The 19,140-nt window shown below is 32.1% G+C and overlaps 1 non-coding gene and 1 pseudogene across 1 annotated transcript; one reads left to right on the top strand and one right to left on the bottom strand.

Moving 5' to 3' along the window:
• Positions 1-203: 203 nt before the first annotated feature.
• Positions 204-19,140, bottom strand: part of LOC141547258 (heterogeneous nuclear ribonucleoprotein H-like) — a 51,857-nt pseudogene continuing 32,920 nt past the window's right edge.
• On the top strand, positions 2,680-2,786 carry LOC141548130 (U6 spliceosomal RNA). The gene has a single exon (XR_012483819.1). It is a non-coding gene; the product is annotated as a U6 spliceosomal RNA (small nuclear RNA).

The raw sequence follows: 19,140 nt of genomic DNA, 5'->3' as shown, positions 1-19,140 counted from the left end.
ACATGGACAGGATCCCACCTACAAGGCAGTCCTAATATCCACAGAAATTACTTCCGGGCCTCAATGATGCGCTGTGGCGCAGACCATTTAAAGGGCCCTTACAGACTTCATCTTCTGATTCAAATTCAACAAATGCTTCCACACTTGGTCTGTCTTCTCAGATACTGGATGACTGGACCTGTTTGACAAGCTCATGTTCTCCATCATTCACCATAAGCAACACGGGTTGCATCTGCTATAGAATTTAAGAAGATGTCTTTTGACATAACTGTCCCGACATCTTCATGAGCAGCAAATTCAGTATCTGTTTCTCCAGTCACTCTGCCATCAGATCTAATTTCAGTGTGCACTCAAACAGGGTTGAGTGGTGAGAAGAAAGTTTAATATCATTTTCTGTAGCTCTGTAAGGTAATCCCTCTCTTGTGCATACAATTGCCTCTTGTATTCTGGAAAGTGGATTCACTATCTCCATATGTATGATCAGATATTCCTGAAAAATAGTGACTGAAATCTCTTCCAAATGTGTCCAACCCAAAGCCATGTCCATCATTATATCTGTAATCTTTAGAGACTCTGTCCACTATAGACATCTCATTTTATTCTTTCAAATCTCCCTTCTCAATGCTATTATAACCTCTGTTAGCCCCATGTCTGTCTTAAGCATCTGGTCACTGCACAGCCATTAGCTCTTGAACTATTGAGTATAAACTTCTGCTTGGTTGCTCTTGAAGATTTCAACATACTTCTACCCTTTTCTTTACTTCTCTTTCTTTAGAGCCTTTTCAGCTATTTCCCACAGAGCAAACTGCATGAAGACCTCCCCTTCTCTGGAAATGTACTGGCAATATTATCCCATTTGACAAGATTTCTGACTCTGGGGGGAAAAAAAAACACACATAACTAAACAATTTCTTCCTTGCTATAGCCAAATGGGAGTCCCCTAAGGTGCACAGAGCCATATTGGCAATGTCAGGACTAATTGGCCATTTCCATGTTGTTTACCTTGAACACTACAACATATTTATATCCCTTAGTTTGTCTTTTTTTTTCATTGTCAATTTGACTTCATCTTCTGATTCAAATTCAACAAATGCTTCCACACTTGGTCTGTCTTCTCAGATACTGATGGAACAAATGTCTGACGCCTCATTTTGAATTTTGCACTTCAAGAAGAAACATTGGACTTTATCAGCTGAATAGGATTGGGGCAAATCCTGGACTTTCACCATGAAGCCTTCTCTACCTTTGATCATCAGTATTACTTCTGCAGCCAGTGATGGTGGCTTGATCCTTGACTTCAGTGTGGCTGCAAAGAAATAATAGTTATCACTTTAAATGAACATATTCAAGTTAAAAGTTAATGCAGAATGAGTTAATGTTCATAAAAGCATTGAAGATAATAGGAAAAAGCATTTACAAAGATAGTATACCCAAGGGAAAGATCCTAAAGAGAAAAGACTCTGGTAAAGAATGAGGAAGAGAAAAAAATTAATGATGATGTTAAATTGGCACAGATATCGAGCTTATTATTTAAGTGAATTTTTCCATTAAATAATTGTAGATAATGAAGAAATAATGAAGACCTTGAAAAACTGACTGTTGACAGAAAGCAGATAAGGAAGTATAGTAATTGGAAAATTTTCCATATATGCAAATCAGTAGATCCAAATGACACCCCTCCTTTTATTTTTTTTTTATCATTATGTTAGAAAATTATCTTTTGTACCTAACTTTTTTTGTCATCAAGAAATTTGTATTGTCTCATGTGTGAACTGTGTCATTCAGCATTGGTAGTTGGCTGAAAATACATAGAAATAGAAAAAGGAATCCTTTTACTTGGAGGAAACTTCTCTGGTTCCAGAGGTTTGGTGTTAGACTCAGTCTTGTTTAGAATCCTTATTAATAATATGTAAAGGTTACTAAATAGGAAGGTACTTTAAATTCTGTTGTTGTGGTAGAAATATTAGAAGACTGCAGCTATCTTTGATTAATTACTTAGGTTGGTTGTTTAGCAGGTGCTAAATCTAAGCCATTTCATCAGGAATTGGAATCTCTAATTTTATTATATGCCAATTGCTTCAATTTTGAATGTTTCTTTTTTATTTTAAAATCATATGTTTGGGTGTATATATGTGTGTGTATAAGAGGAAAGGAAAATAAAACAAATCAAAATGTAAGGAAAGAATGAGTAGGAAAAGGACAAAATCAAGTAAGAAGGCATGATTTCTATTTGGTTGCATGTAATACAAAGCATCGCTATTTGATTATACTTAATATATCAATTATTCCCCCATTACATCTTCCTCTCAAGAGAAAAAAAAAAGACATCATAAAACCCTAGGTAGAAAAAACATTCATTAAGGAAGGGTTTATTATGTATCAGGCATTGTGATAAATGCCAGGACATCAATAAAGACCACTCCTATTTTCAAGGAGTTTAAATTATAATGTGAATAGATAGTATAACAAAAAAAAAAAAAAAAAAAAAGACAGTTGGAAAGGGAAAACAGGGAAACAGCCTGACATAGGAAGATTTAGGTTCAAGACCAATCTTTGACAGATATCATCTGTGAGATACTGAGCATATAGGTCATTTAAACTCTTAGTGCCCCCTGCAGACCAGAGACATATCTCCATTTAAAAAATTAGGTTTTTATTTTTCAAAATGGATATAAAATTGTGCTTGCTTCAGCAGTACATATACTAAAATTGGAATGATACAGAGAAGATTAGGACGGTCCCTGTGCAAGGATGACATGCAAAGTTGTGAAGCGTTACATATATATATGTGAAATTAGTTTCCAACATTCACCTTTGCAAAACTTTGTTTTTCAAATTTTCCCCTCCTTTCCCCTAGTCCCTCCCCTAAATGATAAATAATCCAATTTATATTAAACATGTGCAATTCATATATATATCCACAATTATGCTGCACAAGAAAAGTCAGATCAAAAAGGGAGAAAAATGTGTCTCCATTGTTGAAGTTAGTTTTTCACTCAGAGCTCCTTATTCTGATGAAATCATAGATCTTATTTTTAAATATATATGTGTATGTATCTGTCTTTCTACCTACACACACACACACACACATACATATATATATATTTGTATACCATATTTTATATATTGTTCTCTTCCTTTTATATATAGATGTTTTATATATATATATATATATATATATATATATATATATAATAGGTAAAAATGTAGGAAACATGTCTATAAGTTTCTTTAGAACAGGAACTACATTGTGTGTATATTTGTGTTTTGTGTATAAAATATTTTCTAATCTGCTTTTTGTAAATAATCACTTTTTCAAGGTCTTCATTATTTCTTCATTATCTACACATACACACATGATCTCTGCTCTTAGAGACATACTTACCTTCGTAGATCAATTAAAGAAAAGTATGTCAGTTTATGATCAGTAATAAACTGAATAGACTATAAGTCAACAAGGAGTTCAGGATTTAAATGGAAAAATGAAAACCTTCCTAAGAAAATTCAGCAATTATGAGTATGGAGTTATAAACCATATTGATAACTATTTATATGATTCTTTACATGTAATACATCATTTGATGCTCATTATATACTAGTAGGGAGGTGTTATTATTACTTTTCTCACATTGCTAAAGAGAAAACTGACTCAAGAATGTAATGGGATTTATCTAGTGTCATAAACCTAGTAAGTATGTGAGTTGGGATTTAAAGCAAAATTCTTTCCAACTCCAGATCCACTCTGTCTACTATGTCATTTAGCCTCTCAAGCAATATTGATAACAAGGATCTAATAATAATATTAATTCCCAATGATAGATTTTTGAGAAATAAAATCCTATGGGCTTTCCAAGGTTGTGTTCTATTTTTTCTAAGACTCCTCTAAGAATGTCTCAGAATCTTAAAAATAATCAAATGATTCATGTCAAAATTTGTCTCTCATTTCTTACACAATTAAGCCAAAACAGTGATATATATTATTAAACATGAGTGAACAATGAAAACTCCCATTCAAACATATATAACAATGCCAAAATTTCATTATACTTAACTGGAGACATAAAAGGGGACACAGAAATATTCAATATAACCAGCTGGTATATGTGGGAGGGTGAGAGAGAGAGAGAGAGAGAGAGAGGTGCTTCTCAGTTAATACAAAAAAAATATTTCCCAATCCTTATCTATCAATGGAATGAATTTATCAATTTAGTGAACTTATTATTCATATTTTAAAAGTTTCTCTGTCTGTCTGCCTGTCTCTTTTTCTTCCTCCTCATTTCCCTCCCTTCTTCCCCTTCTCTATGCATCTGTTGCTCTCTCTGTGTCTCCCTCCCTCCCTCCCTTTCTCCATCCCTACCTCCTTTTCTCTTTCTCTCTCTAACTCTTCTTTCTCTCTCTCTTTCTCTCTCTGTCTGTCTCTCCTCCTCTTCTCCCTCCCTGTCCACAATCTAAAAGCAGAATAGAAATGACTGACCGTGGACTGAGAAAGCTAGAGCTATCATGAGTCTTGGGAGCAACTACTTGAGATAAAATTATGCCTCAGAAAACTTCCTAATAGACAAGACTATACACAATTCTAAACAACACTTTAACCCCTCTCAGCCTCTGTTTCCTCATTTGTAAAATATTGATAATAATAGTACTTAGCTTGTGGAACTATGCTGTTGTCAAGCTCAAAAAAGAAAAAATATAAAACACTTTGTAAATTTAAAAGTACTAAACCAATTTTGGATATTATTATTGATTTTTGGGTTTTTTTTGCTACTGCTAAAAAACACTATGCTCACAGAATACATGCTTAGGCAGGCATTGCCAGACTGAAAGGATTTTGAATATAAACTATATATACATATAGTTGTATACATACATACATACATATTTATATATAACATAAATTCAAGCATACTGTATGTGCATTTACTCTTTTATGCAAATATATACTAAACATGACAGTTTACATGCACAGAGAAAAATATGCTGAATGCAAATTTCCCTTTTCTATTTTAAATATACTCAAACATATTTCCTATTAGAAATAACATGGCAGCATTTATTTATTTAGATTGATTGCAGAAATCTACACATAATTTCAATAGATTCCAGAAAATATAAGTCAAAAGTTATACTCATTTAAACAATGCACTTTGGATCTGCTATCCTGCCTGCTCTCAACTCCATTGAACAAGATGCTCTTCTCCAGATGTGTTTCTCACTTCTATACTTAGCACCAAACTACTAATTTAATACCTGATGAAATTTGATTCCTTGTTATGGAATATTATTATTCTGTTAGAAATGATCAGTAGGATGATTTCAGAGAGGCTGGAGAGAATTACATGAACTTATGCTGAGTGAAATGAGCAGAACAAGGAGATCATTATACAGGGCAACAGCATGAATACTTGATCAATTGTGATGGACTTGGTTCTCTTTAACAATGAGAAGGTTCAAACAAGTTCCAATGCACTTGTAATGAAGAGAGCCATCTATCCCCAGACAGAGGACTGTGGGAACTGAGTGTGGCTCACAAGTTTGTTTGCACTTTATTTTCTTTTTCATTTATTTCTGGTTTAATTTGATTTTTCTTGTTCAGCAAGATAATTGTATAAATATGTATGCATATATTGGATTTAACATATATTTCTACCAAGTTTAACTTAGAATGGACTACTTGTCATCTAGGGGAGGGGTGGGGGAAGAGGGGAGGATTGGAACACAAGGCTTTGCGAGGATTAATGTTGAAGAAATTTTAAAAAACATTTTAAAAAAGAAACCACATGAGAAGTTAAGCAAACTATTTCCATTAAAAAATAAATTTGATTCCTTCAAACTCTCCTTTTCTCTTTGTTTGGAGGACAAAGTATCAAACTCCTTCCAATGTCTTCTTTTATAGAAGGCAGATATTAAACACACATCATTCCACAGGGATTTTACTGCCCTATCTGGTTTCTGCTCTATGGAAAGAGATACCATTCTGTATCCCTACTCATGCATTTTTACCCTTCTTTCCTCTTTTCATATGTTCTATTCTCCTTTAGATTGCAGATTCCTTGAAGTGCAAGGACCAGTTTTCTTTTTATTAATGGTATTCTCATTGCTTTGCATAATTCTTGACAAATAGTAGGAGCCTAAATTTTTTTTATTGGATTGTGTTAGCATGCTTGATTTAAAAAAAAAAAAAAATTGTTCTTCACTTACAAGAACAGTCTCTCAAGTAAATTTCTGAGATGCTTACTAAAAGTTCCTAATATAATTTTATTAAATAACTCTGTTATCTTAACCAATAATGGTCACTGTCAAATATTGTGACTACATCAATGAATTCTGATGTGAAAGCCTCATTTGCTCACCTTGAGCAAAATTGACTTTTTGAGAAAGCTTTGCCTTATTTTCCTTTCCAGGTTGAAACACTAGCTAACAAACACTTCTTTATTGCCCCGAAGGTAGTTTTTGTATCTCCATTTCCATTTATTGACTTTTATTTCTGTTCTTACCTTCCTCTGTTTTCTAATGCCTTTTCATTTGACAAAAGTCAGATTCTAATAGGATAATCTCCTTTTTCTATAGTATTTTAATGAAGAAACAGTACATGGAAGTTTTTTCACCATCAACCACAACTGAATCTTTTCAAATTCACATCATTTAATACTGTTTTGGAAATGTGTGAAATGTAGCCTCTTACTGGAGAGATTCCTTTCTCCTGAGGGTGTAGAAAATTCCATTAGTACTTTGTGCCCAAAGTAACATCAAAAATATCGTTAAACTACCTGATTACTATATAGTTAATGCCCTCTATTATTCACTTGCTAACAATGTTTGTTATTTATAAGTGTGGAAAGACTGCCACTGATTTATTAATGTTCCTCCTATTTTTATTACTCTTTCCTTCGTCACAAGGCTTTGCATTAAGGTTGGGTTTGCATAATACTAAATAACTAGTCAATTTGAAATATTTGCATAAAGTAGGTAATTAAAATGATTATTTACATTTGTTAATATCAGAAACAGATACAGAAAAGACAAAATTATTTGCTCACTATTTCCCAACTAGTAACTATCAAAACCCAAAATGAGGCATTTTAACTATATTCTTTGTTAATTTTTTGTTTTTGTTTTTGTTTTGTTATTTATTTATTTATTTTTTGGAAAATCACATTTAATTTAATAATACTAAATAACTAATGGAAAATGGAGAAAAAAATGGAGCAATAAAGAAAAACATTAAATGATTTTTTGTAAACTACCATGCTGTAATGAGGAGATATAGACAGGTACTATCTATCTATCTATGTATCTATCTATTCATCATCTGCCATCTATCATCTGTCTGTCATTTATCTATGTCATCTATCTATCTATTCATCTATCTCTCTATCTATTTAACTTTTATTCACATATAGCAAGGTTCCTGAACTCCAGTTTAACATCTACATGGGAAAAATGTTTCTATCCATATTCAAATATTTACAAATATATAATTTTTTACATTTTGTAGAACTGATCAAAAGCTTTGGTGTCCTGTAGACTTGTCCTAAGGAAAAACAAGGCTTGTTCTCTTATTGATAACATAGTTAACCTTTCTTTTGACACTTCAATTCATGAGCAAGTCAAGATATCATCAGCCTTGTGATGTCATTGGTTCTCTTTGAGAATGAAGGACAGTTTTACTAAAGAATTTAATATTTCTTAAATTACAAAACACTTGCCACAAAAATAAAGTCAGATTTAAATAATTGGAAAGACATTCAGTGCTCTTGGATAGGCCGAGCGAATATAATAAAGATGACAATACTCCCCAAATTAATCTATTTATTTAGTGCTATACCAATCAGACTCCCAAGAAACTATTTTAATGACCTAGAAAAAATAACAACAAAATTCATATGGAAGAATAAAAGGTCGAGAATTGCAAGGGAACTAATGAAAAAAAAGTCAGAGGAAGGTGGTCTAAGTGTACCTGATCTAAAGCTGTATTATATAGCAGCAGTCACCAAAACCATTTGGTACTGGCTAAGAAATAGAACGGTAGATCAGTGGAACAGATTAGATACAAAGGACAAAAAAGGGTACATCTATAGCAATCTAATCTTTGACAAACCCAAAGATACCAACATTAGGGACAAAAATTCATTATTCGGAAGAAACTGTTGGGAAAACTGGAAATTAGTATGGCAGAAATTAGATATGGACCCACACTTAACACCATATACCAAGATAAGATCAAAATGGGTCCATGATTTAGGCATAAAGAATGAGATCATAAATAGATTAGAGGAACAGAGAATAGTCTACCTCTCAGACCTGTGGAGGAGGAAGGAATTTATAACCAGAGGAGAACTAGAGATCATTATTGATCACAAAATAGAAGATTTTGATTACATCAAACTAAAAAGTTTCTGTACAAACAGTAGTAATGCAAACAAGATTAGAAGGGAAGTAACAAATTGGGAAAATATTTTTAAAAGGAAAGGTTCTGACAAAGGTCTCATTTCCAAAATATATAGAGAACTGACTCTGATTTATAAGAAATCAAACCATTCTCCAATTGATAAATGGTCAAGGGATATGAACAGACAATTCTCAGATGATGAAATTGAAACTATTTCCACTCATATGAAAGAGTGTTCCAAATCACTACTGATCAGAGAAATGCAAATTAAGACCACTCTGAGATACCACTATACGCCTGTCAGATTGGCTAAGATGACAGGAACAAATAATGATGAATGTTGGAGGGGATGTGGGAAAACTGGGACACTGATATATTGTTGGTGGAGTTGTGAAAGAATACAGCCATTCTGGAGAGCAATTTGGAACTATGCCCAAAAAATTGTCAAACTGTGCATACCCTTTGACCCAGCATTGCTGTTATTGGAATTATATCCCAAAGAAATACTAAAGAGTGGAAAGGGACCTGTATGTGCCAAAATGTTTGTGGCAGCCCTTTTTGTTGTAGCTAGAAACTGGAAGTTGAATGGATGTCCATCAATTGGAGAATGGTTGGGTAAATTGTGGTATATGAAGGTTATGGAATATTATTGCTCTGTAAGAAATGACCAGCAGGAGGAATACAGAAAGGCCTGGAGAGACTTACATCAACTGATGCTGAGTGAAATGAGCAGAACCAGAAGATCGCTGTACACTTCAACAACAATACTGTATGAGGATGTATTCTGATGGAAGTGGAAATCTTCAACATAAAGAAGATCCAACTCACTTCCAGTTGATCAATGATGGACAGAAATAACTACACCCAGAGAAGAAACACTGGGAAGTGAATGTAAATTGTTAGCACTACTGTCTATCTACCCAGGTTACTTATACCTTCGGAAGCTAATAATTAATGTACAACAAGAAAATGGTATTTACACACATATATTGTATCTAGGTTATATTGTAACACATGTAAAATATATGGGATTACCTGCCATGGAGGGAGGGAGTGGAGGGGGGAGGGGATAATTTGGAAAAATGAATTTAAAAAAAAAAGAATTTAATATTTCTTACTTGTAAAACTGCTTAGAGATTATAAAATTATTTTTTTAACAAAATGCATAAATAGGTAATTGAAAATGATTACTTACATTTGTTAATATCAGGAACAGATACAGAAAAAACAAAATTATTTGCTCACTATCTCCCAACTAGTAATTATCAAAACAGGGACCCAAACCAAGGCATTTTAACTGTATTCTTTTTTTTTTCTTCAGAAAAAACACATTTAATTTAAACTTTGTTATCTATCTCTATAATTTCTCAGTCTTCCCTCCCAGAAAACAAAACAAAACAAAACAAAATCTACAAAAAATGTTCATTAAAAGGAAATTTGTCCTGATCATTAAGCACAAAGTATGCTTTTGAAATGGTTAGATATTTTTACATTTTAATAACCTTAAGAAAGATCTTTAAAAGAAATGTGAGATTGTTAGTTAAATACTTGACTATTTAAATCTATAAACTATTTACTCCCCTATTTAAATACAGGCATCCATTTAAAAAAAATAACAATAAAACTTCTACTATATATAAGACATTTGATATATGAAGGTCAAAATAATGGAGGTTTGATTCAATGAGCTTACATTCTACTGGGAATAAAATTAATATATGTGCATAGGTAAGTAGCCCACAAGTTAAGGAATAAAGGAGACAGAAAAAAAAAAAAAAAACAAGAATATTTAAATAGGGAGAGAACAATTTTAGTTGAGTAAATTAGAATAGGATCCTTGGGCCAGGGATTAAGTTAACTGAACTTTGAAGAAAGTTAAGGATAGTGAAATGTAGAAATGAAGAAGGAGTGCATTATGGGTTCCAAGGAGGTATAAAGACAGGAAATAATTTGTTGAATTTGAGCAAAGGAAACCAGCAAGAAGGAAAAGTAATTTGAAAGGGGAAAATTTTTGAAATACAGTAGACTGGTGTCAGATTTTATTTTTAATTTAAAATTTTTTAAAATTCTAAAATTTTAAATTTTAAAATGAGTCATTAAAAATTCTTGAGCAGGAGAGTTACATGATCAAAATTATGTTTTTTGTTTGTTTGTTTGTTTGTTTGTTTTTGGTGATGTTGAGTTTTTTCGGTCATATCCAAATCTCTATGATCTCATTTGGGGTTTTATTGAAAAAGTTACCAGAGGAAAAGATACTGGAGTAGTTTGCCACTTTTTTTCTCCAGGATTAAATGACTTCCCCAAGTCATATAGTTAAGTAAGTGTTTGAGGAACAGTTTGAATTCAGGTCCTCTTGGCCCAACAGCTGGCTCCCTGTTCATTGCATCAGATAGAAGGGCATAAATTATGATTCAGAAAGATTATTTTGGCAATTTGTGGGTTTAATTTGAGAGGGGAAAAGACTAAGGGAAAAACCAGTTGGGAGGTGTTATAACAGCAAATATCAAAACTAGTCTTTGATAGTATGAGTGGAAAGGAAGGCATAAAAAATATTGTGAACATAACAATCAACAAGACTTGTCAACTTAATGGAAGTGGTAGATAAGAGACAGTGAGAGTCAGAGATGTTTCCTAAATTTTACTCCTGGTTGATTGGGAAGATACTGATATCCTTAACAGCTCAAGGGAAATTTAAAGGAAAAATAAGTTTAGAAGTGAAGAAGATAAATGATTACTGAATTAGATATTTTGTGGCTAGAAAAAAATGATGCCATCCTGACAGTATGCCATCCTTGTGTTGACAATCACTTTTCAACTCTGATATTGACAGTTCTGCTAATGTATCTTTGTGGAAAATGATAAATATTCCAGAAAATCTGCTGTGTATATAATTTTTTTTCTTTAAGGTATATTTTGAAGGATAAGAATATTTTTCAAAATTTTAATGCGCTTCATTATGTAACAAGAAAATGGTAATTTCATCACATCTCAAGAGAATATTTCTGTAAAAATCTCCAATATCTCTCTATTTCTCTCTCTCTTTTACTCTTTCTCTCTTCTCTCTCTTTCTTCTCTCTCTCTCTCTCTCTCTCTCTCTCTCTCTCTCTCTCTCTCTCTCTCTCTCTCTCTCTGTCTCTCTCTGTCTCTCTGTCTTTTTCTCTGTCTCTGTCTCTCTCTCTCTCTCTCTCTCTCTCTCTCTCTCTCTCTCTCTCACTCTCTCTCTCTCCCTCTCTCTCTTTCTTCCTCTTTCTCAACATTTCTCTCTGTTTATCTCTGTCTCTTCCTTTCTGTCTCTGTGTGTTTGTGTATGGAGATCAATTTGCATTGATATGTATATGGAGAGCAATAAAGTGCATCTGGTCCCAAAACCTTGGGAAACTAATGAATCTTGTCAAAAACTTTTCCCAAATCCATTTACATTTTAAATTAGTTTTTAACTGGAATGGAATCTCATCTTCATCACTTACTACTTTTATAGCCTTTGTTAAGTGAATAATCTCTCTGGATTCCTGTTTCTTCATTTGTAAAATGAGGTAGTTGAGTTCAATGATGTCTTCCCACAAGTTAGTATAGTGTCTGGCTCATATTAAATATTTTACAAAAGCTTGTTAATTTACTGACTGTTCTAAATCTATAACTCCTCCACCCTCTCCACCTCTCCATGAAATCTCAGGACAATTCATGTCAAACTTATTTTATAATCCTATTGAGAGAATAAAAATATAAAACAACAAAAAAGACCTCTAGCACTTTCAGGTTTCTAAAAGTTAAGAAAAGTGTTAACAATTCATTTCTTTTCACAATGAGGAATAGACTTTTTGTTGAAATGCAAACTAAAAGCTATTTTATGTTTCTACCCATAAAAAGGCTACTGAAGATCCATGTCCTTGGTTTTATTTTGTTTAAGGTTTATTATAAATGAATTTGAAAAAGCCATAGATAGTTTGCTTATAAAACCTGTATGTGTCACAAAACTGGAAAGAATATGTAGCTAATGTGTTTTAGGAAATAAGGTTCAAATATATTTTGACAGGCTAAAATAATGGACTGAATATTTTCACATATGGTTGAAAAAATAGCAATAAACTCAGAGAGAGGTATCATATTATGTTAGATTCTTACTAAGTGCTAATGAGATATTAGGTTCTTACTAAGTACTAAGTCTGTACTTAACAATTCTCTAGGTCAGGCCTTTAAGGGGAGTTTTAGCCCTTTGAACTTCTGGGGAGGAGCTTAATGTTTAAAAGGAGCAAGTTTATTGGTAGAAGTAATTTTCCCACAGCCCTTGTGTTATTCCACGCCCATTCTCTGGGAGGATAGAAGAGGGTGGCACTCCGGGGTAGGAGGAGTCTCTATTCTAGGTCAGAGTTGGGATGGCTCTCTACAGGAAGAAGAATCTGGCAGAGAGATTGAGTTGAGACAGCAGATCTCCCAGAGAGCAATCGGCAGTTTTGGGAGACAACAGAACATTACAATATTATAGTGGATTAAGTGCTAGACCTGGATTCAGAAAGACAGACCTAGATTCAAATCCTAACTCTGACATTATCTATGAGATCCTTAGCAAATCACTTAAAGGTTCTCAAACTCATTTTCATCTACAAAATAGGAGATTTCTGTTAGATAGTCCCTTTCAGCTCTAAATCTTCAATCCTAAAAATACAAAATGAGAGAGGAAAAAAGGATCACCTGAATAATATTTTCAGGTTTTAATAAACTGGGTATTCAATTTAATACAACAGTCTGTTAGACAAAAAAAAAAAAAAAAGTTACAACAAAGTTTGATGAATCAATAGAAACATGATTTCAAGCACAGAACAGAAGAAGGAAGAAAACACCAAAAGTATATGCAATTGTGGGCATCACAGTTTAAGGACATCAACAAATTGGAGCAACTTTAGAGAAGAGAAAACAAAATGGTGGAAGAGCTGGAAACCATATTATATGTGAATTTTTAAAACTGGTTTTGTGGGGTGGGGCAAAGAAAATATGGCTAGGGAGGCAACATATCTTTCTATAATAACAGCATGAGAATAAATATCTCATGGTCTTTCATTTGAAAGATACATCAGTTGTGTTGCAATTCAGAAGCTCGAAGTAGACACAAAGGTGAAAGCTGCAGATACAATTTTAATAATTACTGTGCCCCAAATGAAATAGATTGTTTCAACTTTGTCTTCAAATGGAGATTTGTTAAGCTTCTACTGGCTACATATTAAAGAGGATTTCTATTCAGATCTATATTCTAAAAACTTGGAAATGCATTTCAAATACTAGAGTCTTTGGTTCTTTAAATTACTTAAAATCACTATTTTAATTTCACATTTTCATGAACTTCTCTGTATGTAAAGATTATGTATCCAGATGTGCAATAAATTGTGTGTACATATTTCTGAAGAAATTAATCTTTGTGTGTTTATATATTGTGCTGCTTTCTAGGATCTAAAATTGTTTCAATAAGTATTCATTGAATCCCTATTATGTAATGAGTATTTTGCTAGTTAAGAGCATTTTCTAGTTTTAAGTTGATTATTTGCCTCCTTATGTCTAGAACAACAATATATATTTATCCAGTGCTTTAAGATTTACAAAGCACTTTAGGTACATTATCTTATTTAATCTTTATAAAATCATGGTGAGATGAGCAGCCTTGGTATTATTATCCCTATTTAAAATATTAAGACCCTGAAACTCAGATCAGTTACTTTACTGCCCCAGGTTCACACAGCTAATTATTTCAAGAGAAGATATTCAAACTCATATCTCTCCCAATTCCAACTCCAGTGCTTTTTGCATGGTACAAAATTCTGCTAATCCTACGAAGAACTCTGAGTATCTTTTAAAAATCATAATTATTCTTAGATGGTCTGTACATAGAACAAAGGTGAATTGGGTGGGCTATCTGCTTTCATAAGAGAGAACAATGTTATTTTAATGAAAAAATATATTTTGTTACCCAAATAATTCATTGATATTAGATCTTACAAAATAGCCACAACAGTATGGCCTGAATATTAATTAGTTTTATCATTAGACACTGTAAGAAAAGTGGGTCATACACATTTTACGTGTCTCTATAAAGTATAAATCAAAACAGTTAAAAGGATAAAGATGTATGACATTAAAATTGATAAAATTTATATGAAAACAAATGATTTAATATTAAAAATCAACTCATATAATAAGAAAAAAAATCGACTACAATAGGTTGTGATGAATATTTCTGACAATGTTCTGCTATCTAAGATCAAGAGCCAACTATCAGAAATATACAACCAAATACCATTCCCTTATAGAGGCATTGTCAAATAAATCATAAGAATGAATCAGTTTTAATAATTATATGAAAGAATACTCCAAACCTGAAATAATAAGAGGATTGCAAGGCAAAATGATCCTCAGATTTTGCCTCACATTCAGATAGTTTGAGAAAATAAGAAAAAATGAGAATAATCAATTTTGGAAGGGTTAGAATAATAAGCACACTAATGCATTTCATGAGGAACTGTGAATTTTACCAAACAATCTAGAAACTATTTTGGAATTGCAAAGAGAGATGGATTAATTCATCCATATGTATGTATGTATATATATATATATATCTACCTATATATATATATATATATATATATATATATATATATATATATATATATGTTTGTATATATGCAATATATATGTAATTGTATATCTTTATATACATAGATCTGTGTATATATATTAAAGGCAAATACCCTCATATACACCCCCCCCAACATAAAGGAAGTTGTCATTGACTTTTTCTGTTTGTTAAAACAGAGAAACATTATATCTATCAAAATATTTATGGAAGTACTTTTTATGATTCTATATGCATAATGACTATGATGACTTCAATGGAAACAATACAAAAATTATTAAAATTAAATGCTAATAAATGATAATGATAGAGATTGAGACAAAAAAAGAGATATGATGGTATCCTCCCCCTGCTTCTTTGTACAGATGGAAGACTTCTAACATCAGATTTTTCTGTTATAAGAATTATCTCTTTGGGGTGGATATAATGAGTGGGAAATATGAGAGAGAGATATAAAAATAAAAGTATGATCAAAACTTTATTTAGAGAAAGCATTGAAGAATATGAATGAAAAGCATAGACATGTTGTAGCTTGAATCATTGGAAAGTGTCTCACCCAATGAGATCACAGATTCACTGAGTTGTTGAAGTATAAAATGAATAAAAATTAAAGTGATATGTTCTGAATACACAGTAGGTATTCCAAAAATAGGGACTAAATGAGAGGCAGTTTGTATTCAAAGGAAAATTTGTAGTTATAATTTATTTTTATTTAAACAAAGCATTCAAAGAGGTCAAACATATGACATAATATGAAGCCCCCCCTTTTCTTGATTCTGGCACACAGGGATTTGTGCCGAAGGTTTTCGTTGTTCTCAGAACTTTAGACAAAGGAGATTGATTTTTGAACATTATGGCCTTCAATGTTTTGTGTTCTTAAGAACACTGCTTTCAGTCAAGAAAGCTGGAGCCATTTAATAATGCAACAAAATATGGCAAGCAGAACTCATGCAAGTAAATTAAATAAGAATGCCACAGAGATTGGTTAGTACAGTGCCTTCAGTGGTTAAACTAAGGGATTCTTCAATGACCTTGAGTTGTTTCTGTCTGTTTTCTTCCCTCTGGGGAGAAAGACCTAGACTGCTTCACTGTGACTTAGTTTGCATTTTAAGATGTTAAGACTTGGGGATGGGAATATCAATGACCTACTCACCCCATATGAATATATTGCTAAATTGCTTGGTGTCACTCCAATTTACCCTGGCTTGATTAGCCCTTGGATTTGACTAATATTATATCTGCATATCTAAACAACAGTTTGTAAATGGAAGCTTAATTATTATTATTATTGTTAATATAAAGTAGAAGGTGTCAAGTAGATGTTAAGCTAAATAGAAGACCTCAAGGGAGGTAAAGGAGGAAGGAACAAAGAAGGAAAGAGACAAAAGAGCTATGCAACCATTAGTTTGACAGCATTTTCATTAAATTCAATTTTTTAAAAATTGAACTGAAACATTTTCATCTGACATTTCTTTAACATTTTAAGTTTGCAAGGATCTTTTTGTACATTATTTTGATTGATCTGAATTTTTCTTCTATAACTGGTTATTTTGGTATTGCCTAGATTCAATGCATGTAAAGTGTATCAAGGGGTTTCAGAAAATAACAAGAACAATTTCTCCAATATTTATTCATTTGTGGAAGACATAGGCCACTTAACAGTTTCAATAAGCATTCCATTCCATGCAATTGCCATGAAAAAGGGATGTAGCTATCATTCTGTAAAGAACAAATCCTATCGCTCTTAAGCATCAGCACTTAACCAACCTTAAAATAATTTAATTTTTTATCATGATTTCCATATTAGTTGTCTTGTTAAAATGCTAAATAGAAGCAATAAGGCACACATTGTATTTAATGTTAAGATATCTTCGATTAATTTTGAATTGAGAATTGTTCTGTCTTCTTTCTCCCAGGGCAAAAATTACATTGTCCTTCTTCCATTTCTTAAAATTTGCTGGTGTTTGTGTTCGCTATACACACATATAATTTTCTTCACAATATAAACTCAATGTACTTGTGCTTTTTGGTTTAGTGCTAAAGTACTTTGTTCTACTGAGTACAATATGGAAAGAAGAATGACAAAGGAAGCAAGAGATATAGGGTTAAGACCCAGTTCTATCATTATGCTGGTAGATAAACTTCTGTTAATCTAAGAGTCTTTGTCCCTCAGTTTTCTCATATGTAAAATGAAAACATTGGAGTCTTTTTCACTTTTCAAATGCTTTTAAAACACTCCAAAGCTCTGAGGTCTCAGTAAATATTCCCTTTCCTATAAAGCTATAGCTCATTCATATCTTCTTATAAAGTACAGCTCTTTCCCTTGGCCTTCCATAATTTTGCCACAAAGGCTGGACCCAGTATTCTGGAGACTTCATTTACTTTTTTGTTGCATTGTGAAAGTAACAGTATAATACACAGACTACATCTATTCTTCTTTGACTGATCCTCAATTTAATTCTTGAGAGACTGTAGTGTTTTATAACTTACAGACATATAAAAACACCAGAAAGATGCTGATAGTTTTTAAATGTGTTTTTGTTTTGTTACAATTTTGCCTAGGGTCAAGTCTTTCCAGAAAGCCACTGCTGACTTGCACTAGTGTCATTTTGGCTAGTCAGTCTCTCTGGGCTTCAATTTCTGCATCTGTCAAGTGAAAGGTTTGGAGTAGAATACTCTTACAATCCTGTCCACTCTTAAAGCCACAATCCTGCAAACCCATAAGACATAGCTTGGCTGTAATTCTCCCTTATGAGTTGGTATATATATATATATATATATATATATATATATATATATATATATATATATATATATATATATATATATATATATGTATGTATATATATATACATATATATGTGTATATATATACATATATATGTCAAATATATTTTAATATATATTACATTATATATAATATATATAATGTTTATATATATATATATATATATACCAAATTTAATATAATAATACCAAATATATTTTCATTTTTGAGGGCGATAACTTGAATTAAACATTTTCCTATTCATACTCAAAGTCCAAAAGGAAATACATCCATAAAATTTATTTGTTTTACTATCTATACACACTGTTATTGACTGTATGACTTTGGACAAGTCGCTTAACCCTATTTGCTTCAGTTTTTCATCTGTAAAATGAGAAGAAAATGATATATCTTTTTCTAAGAAAACTACAAATGGGGACAGGAAGAGTTGGACAAGACTGAAGATGTTTTGCTACATATATTTGTATAAGCAGGTTTGTTTTACTACACATGTGTGTGTATATTTGCATATTTGTATGTATAATTACTTATTAGGTTTGGTTAGTATATATACATATATACATACACACACATAAATATATATAAATGCTTAACTCGTCCACATCTTGGAAACAGATATAATTTTACCTAATTTGAGGAATGAAAGATAGAAAGTATTTTCTAAAAAATATTTTATATATGTTTTGTCTATATCTATAGATCTATAGAAAAAGATACATATATATGTATATTATATATACATATACACACACACATATATATAGATAGATATAGATAGTCTTGTCTGGCTTAAATATTTAGATCAATCATTTAATTTAAATGGAATCTGATAAAAATAAATTGACCAAGGAATGGAATGCTTATTGAAACTGTTAATAATAGATACTGTACCTATAATTTAATTAGTATAGAAAACACCTGGAAAAGAAAAGTTGCTTCAGCAATCCATGTCAGTATAGAGTATTCTGAGGTAAAGTATTTTGTCCTGCATGCAAAGCCAGTATTTATCCACACCTGGGATTGGAGTACAGGTCTTTTAGAACCAAAGGCAAATTCTATGACCACTATGTCATACATAATGATTCTGTTACTGTGTCTCTCTGTCCCTGTTTCTGTCTTTTTTCTGTCTCTTTCTATCTGTCTCACTCTCTGTCAATGTTTCTCTCTGGCTTTCTCTGTCTCTCTATATGTGTTTCTGTCTCTCTCTTCTCTGTTTTTCCTGTCTCTGTCTTTCTCTGACTCTTCCTCTCTTTTTCTCTCTGTCTCTGTTTCTCTCAATTTATATCTATCTTTCTCTATCTCTGTTTCTCTCGGTCTCTTCTGTGTCTCTCTCTGTACCTTTTC

This window comes from Sminthopsis crassicaudata, chromosome 6 (assembly GCF_048593235.1).
Source record: "Sminthopsis crassicaudata isolate SCR6 chromosome 6, ASM4859323v1, whole genome shotgun sequence".
Taxonomy (NCBI): Eukaryota; Metazoa; Chordata; class Mammalia; order Dasyuromorphia; family Dasyuridae; genus Sminthopsis; species Sminthopsis crassicaudata.
The sequence above is the reverse complement of the archived record's forward strand: the minus strand, read 5'-3'. Positions and strand labels throughout refer to the sequence as shown.